This window comes from Leptosomus discolor, chromosome Z, assembly GCF_034619465.1.
Source record: "Leptosomus discolor isolate bLepDis1 chromosome Z, bLepDis1.hap2, whole genome shotgun sequence".
Lineage (NCBI taxonomy): Eukaryota > Metazoa > Chordata > Aves > Leptosomiformes > Leptosomidae > Leptosomus > Leptosomus discolor.
The window spans coordinates 50,838,382-50,855,044 of NC_141419.1; positions in this window are offsets into that span (position 1 = coordinate 50,838,382).

A 16,663-nucleotide genomic window follows, 5' to 3' on the forward strand; every position below is an offset into this window, starting at 1 on the left:
CTTATAGGATCACCAGTGGTGCAGCAGTAGCTGCAAAATCTCAGGGGAATGCCAGAGGAATCTGACACCCACTTTATAGGTGCTGGCCATGGTGTTTGGTCTATCTAGCATGCTGTGTCACAAAATCCTTTACTTTCCAAAGAGGCTGGACTACTAATGACAGGTACCTGTGTGCCTACCTTCTGCCAGCCTTGCTGTCTTAGCCAGTTTGTGTTGGTTAACCAGTGCTTGGACTATGATTCCTGGTTGTAACAGGAAGTGCTGTTTTCCTAAGAAAACAAACCATGGGCAAGTCATACCTCTTGCCAAATATCCCTGCCATAGACTTTTTTTGCAGCACAGTTGCGTTCACTGGCTTTAGAGCTTATCCACATTTTAGGCTAGTGATCTCCATTGGGGCTGGGAGTAAAAGTACCAGGTACATCTCCCATCCTATCAAGTAATGACCTGTGCATCCCTTGGTGATTATACTTTCCATAGTGGAATGACTATACCTCTTCCCTGCTGTAGCAAATGTTTTACCATCCCTAAAGATATGCAAATGGCCAGAGGTGCTCAGACAGCACAGTCCCTTCCTTCTGTAAGGCTCTCACTGGCTTTCTGATCCCTTCTCTTCCATTTCTCCTGGGCTTTTATAAAATTCTTTAGTTTGGCACAACAATTAGTTTAAAGAGGAAAATAGCCACTGAATGCTCCTCACCTTCCTCTTGAGTGGGAAATTCGGGCTGTCCCAGTGTTGTAGATAATTTTTCTGTGGATTCTATTGCCTGGAACCGGTCAAGAATGAAAAACCATCACTCTTTCTCTTAAACCATTTTCACATCACAGTCATTCGCCTCTCCAAAGTACCACAGCTTCCAGCTTTTTAGTGAAGTGTCTACGCTTTACTCTGGGATAAAAAGTCACGTCATCCACTACCCAGGAAAACTGCTGCAATGACTCCTTTGAGGTGTTTGTACTTGCTTTTATATGTTTTATATCTTTTCCTGGAAGGTGTGATGGTGTATTACCATGCTACTTTTTCGGAATGGCTAAAATGCTGCTAGAGGTGAATGAAATGTCTGTCCTTTTAATACTTTCGTCAGAAATGCGTTGTTACTTTATCTTTGGACAGAGGAGGTCAGTAACAGTGAAAATGAGTGAAGAAATAATGCAGACTTGGATTTGGTTCAGCGTTTGTGCTGTGTTTCCTTTGGAAAGAGTGTTGAAATTTGTCAGTAGAGCATCTCTGAATAGCAGAGATTTATACTATTTGCCAGGAGGAATATTTAATAATGCTTGTATGAAAATGATTTTTTTTTGAAACAAATAGCTGTAGTGTAAGAACAATCTGTGAAAGCTCTCTAGGTTTCTTTGCTATTTTTTAAATCAGTCTGCATCAAAATTCGTATCAACAATTTTTCGTTTTATCATAATCTTAATTCTGATAAATAGAGCACTTTGGATAAAATTTTTGATAAAAATTTGGTTTCACAAAGCAGCAAGACCTGTTTCTAGTTCTTAATTTTCCTGTCTTTCCCAAGCAGCTTCTCACTTTCCCTTGGAGAACTCATTCTCCTTTTGCAAGGGCACATGTCAGCATCGCTTCAAAGCAGTGGGCTTACGGTCAGTGTGTGCCTCAAACCTATCTTCACTGAGATATACTTTGGCTGCCTGGCCCTCTGCTCTTCCCTGTCTCCAGTTGCACATTTGTGCTGTGATGGGACATCAAAGCATGAACACCTGGGCCCTGCTCCACCACAGCTCCCTAATGACTGTGTATGAGCTGAGAGAGCTACCTTCTTAATCTTAATGGAGGTGCTTGCTGAGACAGGCACATGCTGACCTTGCATCTCGGCAGGTGCCCATCCTCCTCCTTGAATGGTCCTGAACCTCACTGAACTTTGAGCCCAGCTTCCCAGAGCCATCCAAGCTGTAGGTGTAACCAAAGGGCTGACTCAGCAGGGTGCATGCTCTGAAACTGTTCATGGTTTTATGGCTACAAGACCCTGTGGTGCCTTGAGTTAGATAAAGTGTTCATAAGAATGGGGTAATCTCTACTAATACCCTGTTGTTGATGCCTGGAAACATTTTCTATTATGCTTTCCTTAAATGGTGCCTGCATTCTCCAAAGAAACATTGCAACCCTGGAAAGATGTGTGGAAGCCATTGTGTGTTGCTGTGTGTAGACATCTGTGAAGTGTTGAAGTGTTTACTTTCTGGGCTTATTTTTTGCTTATGTCCCTTTATATAACCTGAGCTACGGTAATATCGTGTAAAAAAAAGTCTGTGTAATAATATGTAGAAGGGTATATAAGACCATCTGGTTTGTAAGCATATCCTGTTAAGGGCTATTCAGCATAAAATCAAAGACAAGAGATGGGAAAAGTAATCAGCCACACCTAGATACACACATCCTAACAAGTAGGAGGTAACAGAGACGGTACCGAAGTCTAGGGAGCAGGTTGCTCGCTAGTTGGTGAGCAGGAACCACTCAAAGCCTTGGAGGTCAGCCAAGAGAGATAGGAAGGGAATAAATGAAGTTACCATGGGTTTCAATGGAAAGAGACAACTTGCTGTGGGATGTTTTTGGGTGTTGTAGGACTATGTAAAACTTACTATGAGATTTTTCAAAGTGACCGTGGGAACGCATGTTACTTATTATGGGATATTCAAGGGAAGGCTCAGAGACGGGAAGGAGATGATTATGGTGGATCCTGGAGGAACAAGTGTGGGGAAAGGGTGGCATGGGAAGGGTAAAAGAACCTGGTCACAGTGTAAAAGAGATTGTTGTCCACTGTGGTGTGGCTGAGTCCTGCACCTGGTCACTGCAGCCTGTCCTGCCTTGGTAATAAACTGCCTCTTCCTATTTTATTCCACTGTCTGACTCTATTCAGTGTGGGTTTGAGGGGTTCTAAACAGAGAAGGGACTGCAGGTCACAGAGGCTCATGTGTCTGAAGTGTCAGCGTCTGGGAGAGACCAGTGTGTGTGCAATCTTTCTTATGTTCTTCTTCCTTTCAGTTCTCTGTGTGTGCATGTGTGTACCTATGCTGTTGCGTAAGCAATTTGGTAGTGAACTTCAGGCTGGACTTGCTCATGAGCAGGACACCCACTCTGGGAGAAACCCATGTTGGAGACGATGACTGGGTAGGGAGCCTTTAGTCTTAAGGTCTCATCCAGGGCTTGAGGGGCCTGTGAATGTAAGATTGGATGTGAACCATGAGAGTGAGGGTATAGGTAGGTCTGCTAGTGAATGTCAGTCCTCACCTTCTGGAAAGGAGTACCAGGCTTAGTACCGTGCCTGGCATTGCTCTTTGTGTGGCCACTCATGTATGTGCCCTATGTATATGTGTGCCTAATGGGAGTGCATGCTCAGCCTTGCTACTGGATGGAGCTACAAATGGCAGCAGTAGGAAAACATAATAGGGAGGAGAATTCCCCAGGCACTTTCTGCTGGATTTGGCTGCCCTCAACAGTTATTGTCATAAGTGCCACCCTGGGTAGCCTTCTGCCTCCTGGGCTATGCTGCACAGAATAAGGTATGGGACAGGGACACAGAATGCCTAAGCGACAATAAGCCTGTGGTCATATGGGCTGCCTATTGTGGAACAGTTTAGCAAAAATGCTGCCACAGGGTTATTCTTCTATGCCTAGGAGAGCAATGTGTAAGTGGTTGTTTATCACCAGGCATTCCAAGCAAATCCATTACCAAAGCAGGTATCTAGGGCACGTCTTTGTTGTAATCAGATTACAGGGGTCTATCTGTGAAATGATGAATATATAACTTTTTTCCCAAGGTTACAATTTTTTGTAAAGCAGCCACCAAAGGCAGTGGCACAGTTCTGATGTCAGTAAATGCTAAGTCATTAGAAAGTCCCAGAAAACACAGAGCAACCGTTCTAACAGCATCTTTTTTTGTTTATTTAGTTAAGCTATCACATGTTGCCCAAGTAAAGAATATTTCAGCAGAGAAAACACATGCACTAAAGTACTGTTAAAATGGCTATAGAGTGCCAGATAAAGATTTTGCATGTTGACCTTGCCATTCTCTTTCAGGGCACAGCAGAAACACAAACCATACCTGTCCTACTGAAAATGAAGCAACATATCCTTTGAATGCATCCTTTTGCACCTTACATGCTCACAGGGATTAACTACACAAGGTTCATATGTGAGACCACAATCTGTGGTCTCAGAACAGGGTGAATAAGTGTAGGATAAATGTGTGTAATTTGAGGCGAGATGTTAGTCTCATGAACTAATATAATGCCAAAGCTGGCACTAGTAGCCTTTGGTTCTCAGTACAAAAACAGCCTGTCATGTCTCATGTAACTGAAATCTGCTGATCTCCTTCACTGACCTGAGAAGAGCTGACAATAGGATTGGTGTCTTTACATCTTCTATCTGCCTGTCCTGGTGAAGATGGAGAGGAATGACTCTGTAGGTCCATTTGCAGGTGGACTTCTGGGAGCCCGTAGCTTAATGGTTTGAGGGAGTGGTGCTCCTCTGGATTTGACACCAGAGCCGACATTTTCATCAATGATGTGGATGATGGGACAAAATGCACTTTATGTGTTTTGTGGGTGAGAAACTGGGGATGACAGCACATCATTGACACACTGGAGGGCAGGGTAGTCATTCATAGGATTTTGTAATCTGGAGAAACGAGCTGACAGGACCTCAACAAGCTGGGCAATGGGACTATGAAGTCCTGCCCATGGGACAGAATAACTGCAAGCAACAACACAGGCTGGGGGCCAACTGGATGGGGAGCATCCTTGCAAAAGTGAACCTAATTGACAGCAAGCTGAATATGAACCAGCAGTATGCCCTTTTAGCAATTAGGGATAACCACATATTGGGCTGCATCATGAAAAATGTAGTCAGCAAATGGAGGAAAGCAATTATTCCCCTCCACTCAGCAGATTTGAGGCCTCCTCTGGAATACTGTGTAAAAATTTGGGATCTTCAGTGCAAGTGAAAATTGAGAAACTGGAGTGAGTCCAACAGAAGCTAGGGATTAGATTGGGGAGGTTCACAGAGAACATGGTGTGTATTGAGAGAAGATGGGTTTGTTTGGCTCAGAAGAGAAAATGTTAAGAAGGGATCTAATTTTGGGGGTGTTGGTTGATAGCCAACTGAATATGAGCTGGTAGTGGGCCCAGGTGGCCAAGAAGGCCAACAGCATCCTGGTTTGTGTCAGAAATAGTGCAGCCAGCAGGAGTAAGGAAGTGATCGTGCCCCTGTACTCAGCACTGGTGAGGCTACACCTTGAATACTGTGTGCAGTTTTGGGCCCCTCACTACAAGAATGACATTGAAGTGCTGGAGTGTGTCCAAACAAAAGCAACAAAACTAGGAAGGATCTATAGAACAATTCCTATGAGGAGCACCTGAGGGAACTGGGGTTGCTTAGTCTGGAGAAAAAGAGGCTGAGGGAGACCTTACCACTCTCTACAACTATCTGAAAGGAGGTTGTAACGAGGTGGGTGTTCGTCTCTTCTCCTAACTAGCAAGTGATAGGAAATGGACTCAAGTTCTGACAGGGAAGGTTTAGATTGGACATTAGGAAAAATTTCTTCACCAAAAGGGTTGTCAGGCATTGGAACAGGCTGCCCAGGGAAACGGTTGAGTCACCATCCCTGGAGGTATTTGAGACACACAGATGTGGTGCTTAGGGACATGGTTTAGTGGTGGACTTGGCAGTGTTAGTTTTGTGGTTGGACTCGATGGTCTTAAGGGTCTTTTCCAACCTAAATGATTCTGTGATTCTATGATTCTGTGATTCTAATTCCTGTCTTAAACTGCCCATTGGAAGGTTACAGAGAAGAAACAAACAGGCTCTTAAAGGTGTAGACTGAAGGGACAAGAAGCAATAGGAACATGTTGCAGCAACCTGAAAGGAGTATTTCACTGGGACAGTGACCAGAGGGTTGAGGACAATCCAGCCATGGAGATTTTCAAAACTGTAGTGTTGCACTGAAGACCTGCAGAAGTCTGCAGAATAACATGAGTTATTCTGTGATTCTCTAAGGATTTGAGATGTAGCATTTCTTAATTTCTGACATGCTTATACCATTGTAGTACTGCAGGTATATGGCTTCTCCTGAGCACTGTTAGGGGTCTTCTACATAGCCTGTTTGTTCTCTGATGGCACTTGTTAAGCACGTAAGAAGGTACCGGAAAAGATGTTTGTACAGCATCAGCAGGTTTTGCAGACTGACGAGGGCTGATTGCAGTTAGCAAATTCCAGAATGAAGAAAATCAAATCCTAAGAGGTTATTTATCTCCTGAAACAGCTCCCAGACACATGATGTTTCAACTCCATTTTTTACTGGAGATGCAACTATGCCTGAAATGTATTCTCAGCAAATATTTTTGCTGTTTAAAATTTTTTTTTTAAAAGTTGTCATTGATTCATTTATGAAGGTAAGTCTATATGGTATTCTGTAAGCAGATACATGGTCAGTCATTCCATCCTCTGAGCCAAATCCAGTGTAGAAGCTGTATCACTCTGGCTAGATAAACATCTACCTAAGGAAGAGTCACCACATAGGCACTGGACAATAACTTAGCCCTAGCACTGTCGGGGATAGCCTGACTGAGGAAGATGAAATTGGCCTTGACAGCATCCCAGTATACCTGTGAGAAGATGAAAGAAGTGGATGAAGAATGTTGTAAACAGGTTTGAGGAGGTGATAAGAGACTGAGCAAGAAGAGACTAAACAAGTGAATACCACAGAGCAGAAATTTGGCAAGAGAATGAAGTGGGAAATACAGCAGGAGCTCCAGCCAATCAGTATGTGAATAGAGATGAATGGACAGAGGTACTGAGCGAATCATTTTAGCAGCCTTAGTGCATGAACCGGTGGACAGATAAGAAAGGTTATAAAAGGGAATGTTTTTTCTGCTGTGCCATCTCAGCCATCTTGGCTTTTTGTAACTTAATAAAGGCTGCCTTTTTTACATATATTTTTGTCAGTGTCGGTCCCTATCGCGACACAGCACCACCACAATGTCGTTTCAGGATTCCAGTCAGCACAAAAGCTTCAAATCAACCTCTTTCTGCAAAATTTGAAGGAGATGTAAGTCATCTCTTATTCCTTCAGCAAGTGCTACAATAACTTGCTGTCTGTATATGCATGTACACTTGTCCCTTTATGCAGAAATTTATTCTCTAAATTTGAGGGAATGTGAACCAGTTTCTAAACCAAATATTTCTTGCAGGTTTTCATCACTTCAAAATGTATAGACTTTTACTGAAAATGGGAAATTGCCACAGGAAACTTTGTCAGGCCTTCTCAGAGAGGAAACGGTGAAGAAAGAATACCGGGCAAGAAATTTTTACCAGCATTTTTTTTTTTATTTGATTGTTTGTAAAAGATGCAATTTTTTATTTAGGTTTTATTGTTTATGGTTACTTGCCATGTTTATGAGATGCTTTTCAAGTTATAAATTGCTCATTGCAAGTACCTGATGTTAAAGATGAGATTTGCTGTGTACTCGTTGACTTGGAGTGGTCACGTGTGGGATACTGCATGTTCCTGTTCCTTTTTATTCTCTAAACTGGAAATGTGGAACAAACACTTGCTAAACACACTGAACTCTCAGTGTATGTTCCTCAATTTTCACGTAGATCTGACTGACTCCTTTTATGTTCCTACCAATAAATTGTTTGTTTATTATATGCAGAGAAAGCAAGTATGCAAAATACAAGTTAATTTGTATGGAAGTTATTTACTTGCTCTGTATTGGCAATACTGGTGTCCTGGTAAATGGGGATGGAGTTTGATATTAAACATTATACGCTGTGCTATCACACATTGTGCAAACTTTGGTTGATTCAGCAAAAGATCTTTCAGTCTGCTGCAATTCATTGGAAAAATGTATGAAAAGAGAATGAGCTTTATATTGAAATTGTTAAAAGAGGTAACATATTCTGAACTGTATATGTTTTGGAATTAGCTTGCAGGAAAGCTTTCTCCCACACTGTACTGTAACAGCACTATGGTTTTATAAGACTTGGGGCCAACTGATGACTTTAAATTAAGGAAAGGGAGCTTTAGTTAAGAGTGATTTCAGTTGCTAAGACAACCATCTCACGACTCTGCAGTACAGCAATAAAAATGGACTATCGTAAAATGACGCAATGGAATTAATGATCTAGAAGAAACATAGTGCCAGATCCTCAGCTGACACAGACTGAAGCCATTTTTCCTGGAGAGCTACTCTTATTTGCACAAGAGGAAGATCTAGCATTCATTTCCTAAAAGGAAAGGATGCTGATTTTTGAGATGCACTGTCTCTTCTGAGTCCAGATTGAGACCCACACAGTTTGCTGCTGGGAAAGTCAGAACTTGTGACCTGGAATCAGATCTGTTCTTTCACCAGCCCACAGGATAGCTCAGAAGAGATCACTGATCTCCATGCTGCAGTTCCCCAGCTGGCAAATGCCAGTGGCTAACCCGGCTTTCATCTCTTCACCTCCTTCCACAAGGCTGGAGCTCATACCACATGCTGTAATTTAACAGCAGGATTTATTACCCCATCTTTAGGGTTACAGAAGTTCCAGTGCCACAGCTGGCATGGTTCTGCTTCTCCAGCACCAGTTTAAATAAATCTCATGCAGATAATCATAGCCCAGGTAATGAACCCAATTGCATTGATGAGGAATTGCTTTCAGGTGTGATACAAGTTCACATATTAGAGTCATAACAGGAAAGTCCCCTGCTGACACTTGATGAGTTGGACCTCCCCAATCTTTTCCAGCCTTTTTAAGGTATTTTCTGCCTTCCACAAGTGGATAGAAGTACTCTTTTACCATAGGACCAACAGCACTGCTTGTTACTGTTATTACTAACTGACATTTTCTATTCCAGAAATCAGTTTCTTATTGATCTGAACTCTGTTAAAAAATCTGTTTGAAGTTTTCTGTATTGTGTGTTAGTCTTAAGTGGTTTATTTATTTCTAAAAATAAGTCACGTAGACTCAGGTTGCTGTACCTACAAATGATGCCTAGAGGGAAAAGACACTCAAACCATCTCAAAATCCAATAGATAGGTGATATTTCATTTTCTGCACTTAATATCCCTGTCTTCTGCTATATGGGTCTAGATTTGGCAGGATGAGGTATGCCTCTTACCACTTATATGAAGTCCTGCTCTTTGGTAATGTTTTAAGCTCCTGTGAGAGCAGGCCATGATGTGGTAGTAAGGCTGGTCAGTATATTCCTCTGTAAGCACCTGTTTTAATTTGTTTGTAGCTTTGTTTTCCTGGTGGGAGAACAGTGAGAACCTGGTCGGCGATTTTTCCATGCTTGTTTTCCTTCTCAGACTGGCTGTTTTGGAATGTTGTTTGGTTTTTGAACTTTCTCTGAGATAAGATGTGGTGGGAAAGGGAGCTGGAAGCATGTTTACCTTATAAAAAATATTATTTAAATGTCTCAAGTTTTTCTTCTGTTTGCTTTCCTAACTTAGGTAAGGAACTTGTTGTTCAAGAACAGATTCACATTTTGGTAAAAAAACCCCACTCTTATGTCAATGTCTTTATTTCTTTCTCATATGCAAAAAGTTGTTCTTAATTAATTGGAAAATTGGTCTGAAGCAGAAAAATTAAATTCAGTAATTAAAGAGAAATCAAATGCACAACTACAGCAGAAGAATAAGAAGTCACAAAAGCACTGCAGAAAAGGATGAGGACATATCAGGGCCTTGGATTGAGCTCATTAGAAGATACTGTTGTGAAAAAGCCAAATTTTGTTCTTGAATTTATGACTAGGAGCACAGTCTGTGGGATGAGATTCTTCTGAGTTTAAGGTTGGTGAGGCTGTATTACAGGAACTTTTGAAGTTGTATACCAGGCTTCAAGAAGATACGGACAAATTGGAGCGAGCCAAGAGGAGAATGATAAAAGACTTAGAAAACATGAGCTCTCAAGAAAAGCTGAAGTACTTGAGTACGATCTAGAAAAATGAATGGTTGAACAGGACTTGGTAAATCTTCAGAAGTATAGAAGAATTGTTTTCAGGAGGGTGATCATCAATTGTCCTTTGTATCTAAGCAGAGCAGGGCAAAAGTAGTTTGTTTAATATGTACGGAGAGAAATATAGGTTAGGTGTTGAAACACTTTTCGTATTTTTTGCCATCATTACACACTGTAATTGATGCAGTCATTAAATGGATGTCCTGAGGAGGTGATGGACCCTCACTTGTTTGATGCTCTGTATGAGCAAACTGGAGGAATATTTGTCAGGGGTGGCTTAGATGTTGCTTGTTCTACCCCATGGCTTGGTCTTCTTGTGGCTGTGTTATGCTGCGTGTTACTTAAGCACACCACAGTCTTCCCAAGGTAGTCCCCTAATAGTAGGCCTGCCCCTTGACCTTTTCCTAAGACCAATGTCGTGGATTTAGTCAAATCAAAATTGCTAGCAGCAAGCATAGTTTCCAATTCAAATTTTTCCATTTGAAGTTAACTCGTAACAGAAGAACACAAGAAGTCATGTTATGCATAGAAAGCAGCTAGGAAGAAGAGTCATTTGTGGGTCAGGAAAAACAGTGGAAAAAAAGAAGAAATTCCAGCCTGGCTGAGCTTGTACTTACACAAAAAACTTTTCCAACACCATCTGGAGTGTCAGGACTGACACACAGCTTGACCACACAATTTGGATAGATCTACAGACAGCAAAATGTGGGTGCAAACAAGACCTGGAGTAGAAATGCAGGAGTTATGAATGATAACGGTGACTCGTCCTTGTTCCTTTAAGTAAGGTGTATTTTCTTGTGCTGAGAGCTTTACCTGTTCAAAGTAGCCCTACTTGCAACACAAGACATTGCTTTAATTTAATGCTATAAGCCTCTTATCTGATGAAGTTAGCTGAAATACCAGCTTGTTATTTTGATATATGATTTGTTTTCTTGTTTTTCCTAGGACACATTTCTCCTGAGCATTTTTTCTTCTTCTTCCTCTATAGACTTTGAAAATCCAGTCTTGCTTCTCAGTCTCTCCAACTAAATTCCTTGTTCATTTCTGATGTCAGCTACTGTGGGATCCACCTACCCAAGCCCACCCAATTGTTAGTCATCTCCCCACCCCACCATCTGCAGGCCATGCCATTCATGTCATCAAATCCCTCCTCATCATATTTCAGCTACTCATATCTTCCTTTCATGGCATGGTTTACTTGGATACTGTGCTTCTGCTTCCTACTTCTGGCACACTCCTTCTGCTTAAGCTCATTTCAGGCTTCAAAGTTACAAGCAAAAAGGTTTATTGGATAGTGAGAGAGACGGTCTGGCACCATGGTCTTTTACAGTTTCATCCTTCATTTCTGAGATCGAGAATGTGCATGTATGGTGAAGGCTGCACAGCCTTCCTGTTAATAGCTTCTGAAACGTATTCACTGCTGGCTGCTACCCCCATACGAAAGCTAATGACATTTCCAGGACATTATCTCAATGACATATCCCAGATCATGTTTGCATCTTAAAAGAGAAATTTCACCAGTGAACTCAGAGGTCCAATATTTTCTGGATGCTGATTTTAGGGCATGTTGGACCCTGCATGTTACAAACGCAAGTAGAAATTGAACTTGTTGGGAAATGCAGTGCTGGTTACAAACGCTAACAGGGTGAAAACTGACCCTGGCATTTCAAGGGCACACGTGACAGAATAAAGGAAAGCATGGCAATCACCGCCTAAAAACCGGAGCAGGCAAACAGTCCAGGCTGGTCTGTAGCTTTCTCAATTACTGAACAGACTGTGCTGTTTTAGAAAGGGAAAGGGGCGAAGAGGGCAGAGCTGCCCACTCATGTAATGCAGCAGAAAGAGTGCCGGCAAGTGGCAGCTGTTTGCTGCACAGCTGCATCCCTGTGACATTAGGTAAAGGGGTATAGGTGCAGCCAGCAGAAGAGTCAGATGGACCAACACTTAGCCTCCACTTTATCACTCCACCAACAGTGAGAAAGAGGCTAGTAGTGGGTTTTGTCCATTATATGTGGTGGGTATGATCAGTTAAGCTGGAAAGCAGAGCAGAGGGCCAAACAACTTTTTTCATCTTACTCTCTTATTCTGCTTGGCAGCCTGACCCAAGCCATGTGTCCCGCTCATTCACATGCTTGTTGAGCACCAGGAGCTCTTCTGGGACACCTTCCCTGACTTGCTGGAAGTAGAGTCATGCAGGAGCATCCCAGGCAGGGCTGCTCAGCAGGACCACATTTTACCTGAATACCAGCTGCTTACAGGGGCATCGTTCATGATCATGCAAGGGTGAGACCCTGAGGATCAGAAATAAGGGTGATTTAGCAACATGTAAGTTTTGAAAGGATGTGTGGAGATTCTTTTATTCTGCTGGCTGTGGGAGGGAGGTTGAGCAAGAGAGAGCTTATTTTAAACCTGAACTATGTGATTTTTAGTGACTTCTTTGAGGAAAGAAAATACACATTCTATAGTCTTCCTGAGTAATTTAAAGTGACGGAATCCAGTGAGATTTTATTAGGCATAAAACCCTGAAAAATATCTCACAGTCATAACCCTAAGACAGAAATAGAGGTGCAAAAATTCTGTAGTGTTTTGAGTGGCTTGGTATGATCAGCAAATTCAGTCCTGACTTTTCAGAAATATATCAGCCATCAGTGAAAGAAGGAGTGTGGCAGGTGAGAAGCCCAATTGATTAGGGATAGAGAGGCTTTTTCTGAAACTTCTTCTACAGGAAAATCCCCTTTATGTCACAACCTGGAAGAAGATAGAGAAGGAAGGGAGGTCTTCTGCATATTCCTGGTGTTATACTCAAATAAGAAGTCATTTTCCAAACAATTTGTGTATTTACTAAAAACAACATCTGAAGCAGATGCTGCCCACGGGGAAACAACACAACATTTTACAAAAGGGGACTGTGAAACATAGTGCTTTACAATGTTAGAAGTACTCCAATATGGTAAAGAAACAAGTGCCAGGTAATAAGTAATGGTGAGTATGCAAAAAGGGGGGCATGAAAGCGTTTTCAATGTGGAGAGGTTGGAGAAGCATTCAGACCAAACAACATGCAATGCAGCTATATCTGCCACAGCATGAGGGACACTGAAACGCACTTCTGCTATTGCTTCGCACAAGGACAACAACCTTTCCAGTACACTGCAGGGAAAGAAGAATGGGTAGGCCAGTTCTGTGGTTGGCTTTGGAAGTGGAGGTTAAATGTGTTGCAGCTGGGTGTCTGGTTGATAACCGACAATAACACAGCCAGGCAGGCCACCAAGCGTGAACTATGAGCTGTTGTCCACGCTAATGTTATCAGCTGGTCTGTGCACCCAAGGAGTTTGTCAAGACATGTTCCAGGATCTCAGAGGTAGCAGCTTGCAATTAGCACCATGAGGACCTTAAAACGAGTTCTGGTCATGTAAACTTGGATTTGCGATACCACTATCCAGTCTCTCCTCTGCCAATGGGTCCAGCATCCAGCTTCTCTGCTCACAGGTCCCTCTGAGTTCTTACTCCCATGATGTTTCTAAGTTATGTGAAGCATGTCACCCTTCCTGACTCAGTAGAGGTATCCCTGAGTGAGTCTTTTTTTGGGCACACTCATGCACAAAAAAGTAGGCATCACATGTCACCAGACCAAGAGGTTCCACATACGCATGTAGGTACTCCATCTATTTTGAAAGTGAATTGTTTTTGTAGAATCTGCAGGAAAGCAGTGATTACATGAGAGGTGTTTGGTGTCAGCTTAATGAGGACTACATATTGTATCTGTGCCTTCCATTTATCTTTTATCTCCTTCATCCTACCTTCACTTAAAAGATCAGTGTGTAATTAAAATGCTTGTGTCTCTTGATGGAAATTTATATCAAGCTAAGGTTTTCTTCTGTAAACTGTGCTTTTCCTCTTGGGAGACTTTTCTGTATTTTCAGGCCCCACTGGAAGCATTTTGGAGTTTGCTTACCCTGTGTAATGAAGAGGCATCCACAATAACTCAGGTCCAGAGATATTATGCAGGTGTGCTAGTATAGCAATCTATTTGAGGCTAACTAGTCTAGCCAAAAAGTAGGATGGATTAAGTAATGTGAAGTACCAAACTAAGGGATCCCCCATACTCCTGTTGTCTCAGGTTTCTCTGTATGCTGCTGCATCATGCTACATAAGCTTTGCTTTGCCTGAGTTCATTGGGAACTGGGTCAGACAAGAACTGCCAGTTTGAATAATTTCATTGCAACCTGTGCAGTTTGGGGGTGTGTTTTCCAAGCTTCCTCAGGAAGGATGGGATAGAAGGCAGCGGCCTCACAAATCTGCCCTCACTCAAAGTCTGTCACCTTCTGTAGCTGCCTGTAAGACAGAGCCAAGCCGAATGGCTACTCTTTTCCACTGGTATCCTGAAGTGAAGCATCCATTTTCAGGCAAAAAGGCAGCTGCTCCAAGCTTGGGGAAGGGGGAGGTGCTGGGGGGAGCCTGGCATGGAAAAGTGAGAGGGTGCAAGTAATACTGGAGGGGAGAGACATGACAGAAAGAGAAGAGATAAATTTGGAAGAGGGCTCAGTGCAGCAGGGCATGTTATTGGGTTGCTGCCCAGAAAGGAAGGACAGAGAGGTGGCATTGCCACTGTGTGAGCCAACGCAGGCAGGACGCAGGAGCAACCACAAAACCATGGATGAAATGCAAAGAGTAAATTTATTTTCATTACCTCGCGATCCAGGGGATCTCCACAGCAGCACCTGGGAGGAGGCATGTAATAGGCACTGCAGAGCTCGGTCCTGCTAGCAAGCAAAAAGCTAACAACTCTGCTGCTTTTTGCCTGTTACAACTGGGACTTTTTCAGGTGTATTTTTCCACTGTGCTTTGATCTTTCCCACAGCAGGGCAGGAATCTCAAGTGTGTTTGACGAGATGCCTTCGAGTCCTTCGCAGGCCTACGTTATCTGAACACAAATGCTCTACTTGTCAAACACACAGAACTAAAAAACAATTAGTGCAATATATGTATTTTTCAACACCCCAGCTGCAAAACTGAGACTCTTGAGCATGTTTACAATCCTCCTCACCAATCTTCTGTTATTCTCCCATCCTTGTTATCTAACTGAGACTCACAGGGGATGTGGTAAGAGCTATAAGAGCTGTTACAGTGATGTGAGGAACACCTTCAGTGCCCAGATTTTTAAGAAAGGGGCAGAACTCTGTGGGAAAGAATTCACAGGGACACAGCGGCAAGGCATGCCTTCCCTGGGAGTTGGGCCTCCTTCTCTGGCAGGGACTCAGGTGAGGCAGAAAGCTTGAAAGACGTAGGAGAGATGCTGGCTCTTACAGTAACGGGAGGGGAAAGGTAAAGAGAAACAAAATGTCTTTTGTTCTGTTTGGGAAATCATAATTCAAAGATGTGAAGCAATCATTTTGAAGTTCAGATAAATAGAAATTATGTGCTTTGAAAGCATAGGAATAGAAGATTAACATTACACACAGATCATAATTATAACTCTTGCCCTCTGCTCAGATTAACACATTTCCAACAGGTAGAAAAGTGGCAGCTGCTGTAAAACATTGTTCTAGTCTTACATGTAAAGAGCTAAGAGGTTCACAGAAGTCTTAGCAGAAAAATGAGTTGATAACTTGATACATAAGGACAGACATTTCTTATGGTAGTTTTCTTTCTGTTCCCTTTGTACTGGAGGGAGATTTGAAGCTGGGGTGAAAATGAGGAGGAAACAGGAATTGTAAAAAGCAAAGGATGCTTAGTCCTGTAGCTTGGGAGGGTAAGTGGAAGGGAAACAAATTCCATTACCAAGTGGCTGGCCAAGTCACGTCTACTTGCCTACCACTTACAGCTGACTTTGCAACTGAAAGTATTACACACGCTTTGGCAGAGGCATAAGGAGGCATAGCCATTTTAGAAGCTAAGGTGAGGTCTGTGATTTGTGTTTTCCTTTCTCCTGCTTTCAATCCCACAGTGAGGATAACAGTTTCACGACATCTTTTCTCATGGTGGAAGGGGATCTGGGTAACTGGCAATACTGAGGATGCCACAAAGATGACCTTGGTGAGGGCAGTATTTCTGGATCCTTGCAGAGGTCAGACATGCCTACCCTTCTCACTGGCTTGAGAGGTAGCCATCACCTTGTCTCTGGACCACAGTATCTTCATGCTTCTGAAAGAGAACTAGTGTTTCCTCCTGCCTTTTGGAGAGGATTGGCAGTTCCCCATCACAGGCAGTGCACAGCTGCCAAAAGGATCAGGCGTGCTGATTCCTACTATGTGGACCTGAGTAAAATTATCCTACAGGCTCCATGGAAAGCAAATGGGGTAGCAGTCGTCTAGGTACTTGTGCAGTCCAGCCTTCTCACAGCATCCAAGCTCTTCTGTGATGGACAGCCACATTAGAAAAGTCAGATTTGAACAGAGCTTTGCAGGCAGTGCAGAACATGGGTCCTGTGACTCTTCCACATGAGTATCTTCCATTATCTGTGCTCAGTCAGGGTAAAGGAGAAAGTGAAACTCTGACATTGCCAGTGTTATGCAGATTGTCTTTTCATAGATTTTTCTTTTGAAAGTGGAGTGACATGTCATTTGGAGATAAATTTCCATATGCTGTTTAAACCTTGTTACTACCACAGTTCACTTGTCATTTGTACAAACAATACACCACCTTAAGTGGAAACATCAACATGTAGAGCTACAAACCTATAGAGACTGTCACCCTGTAGATCTC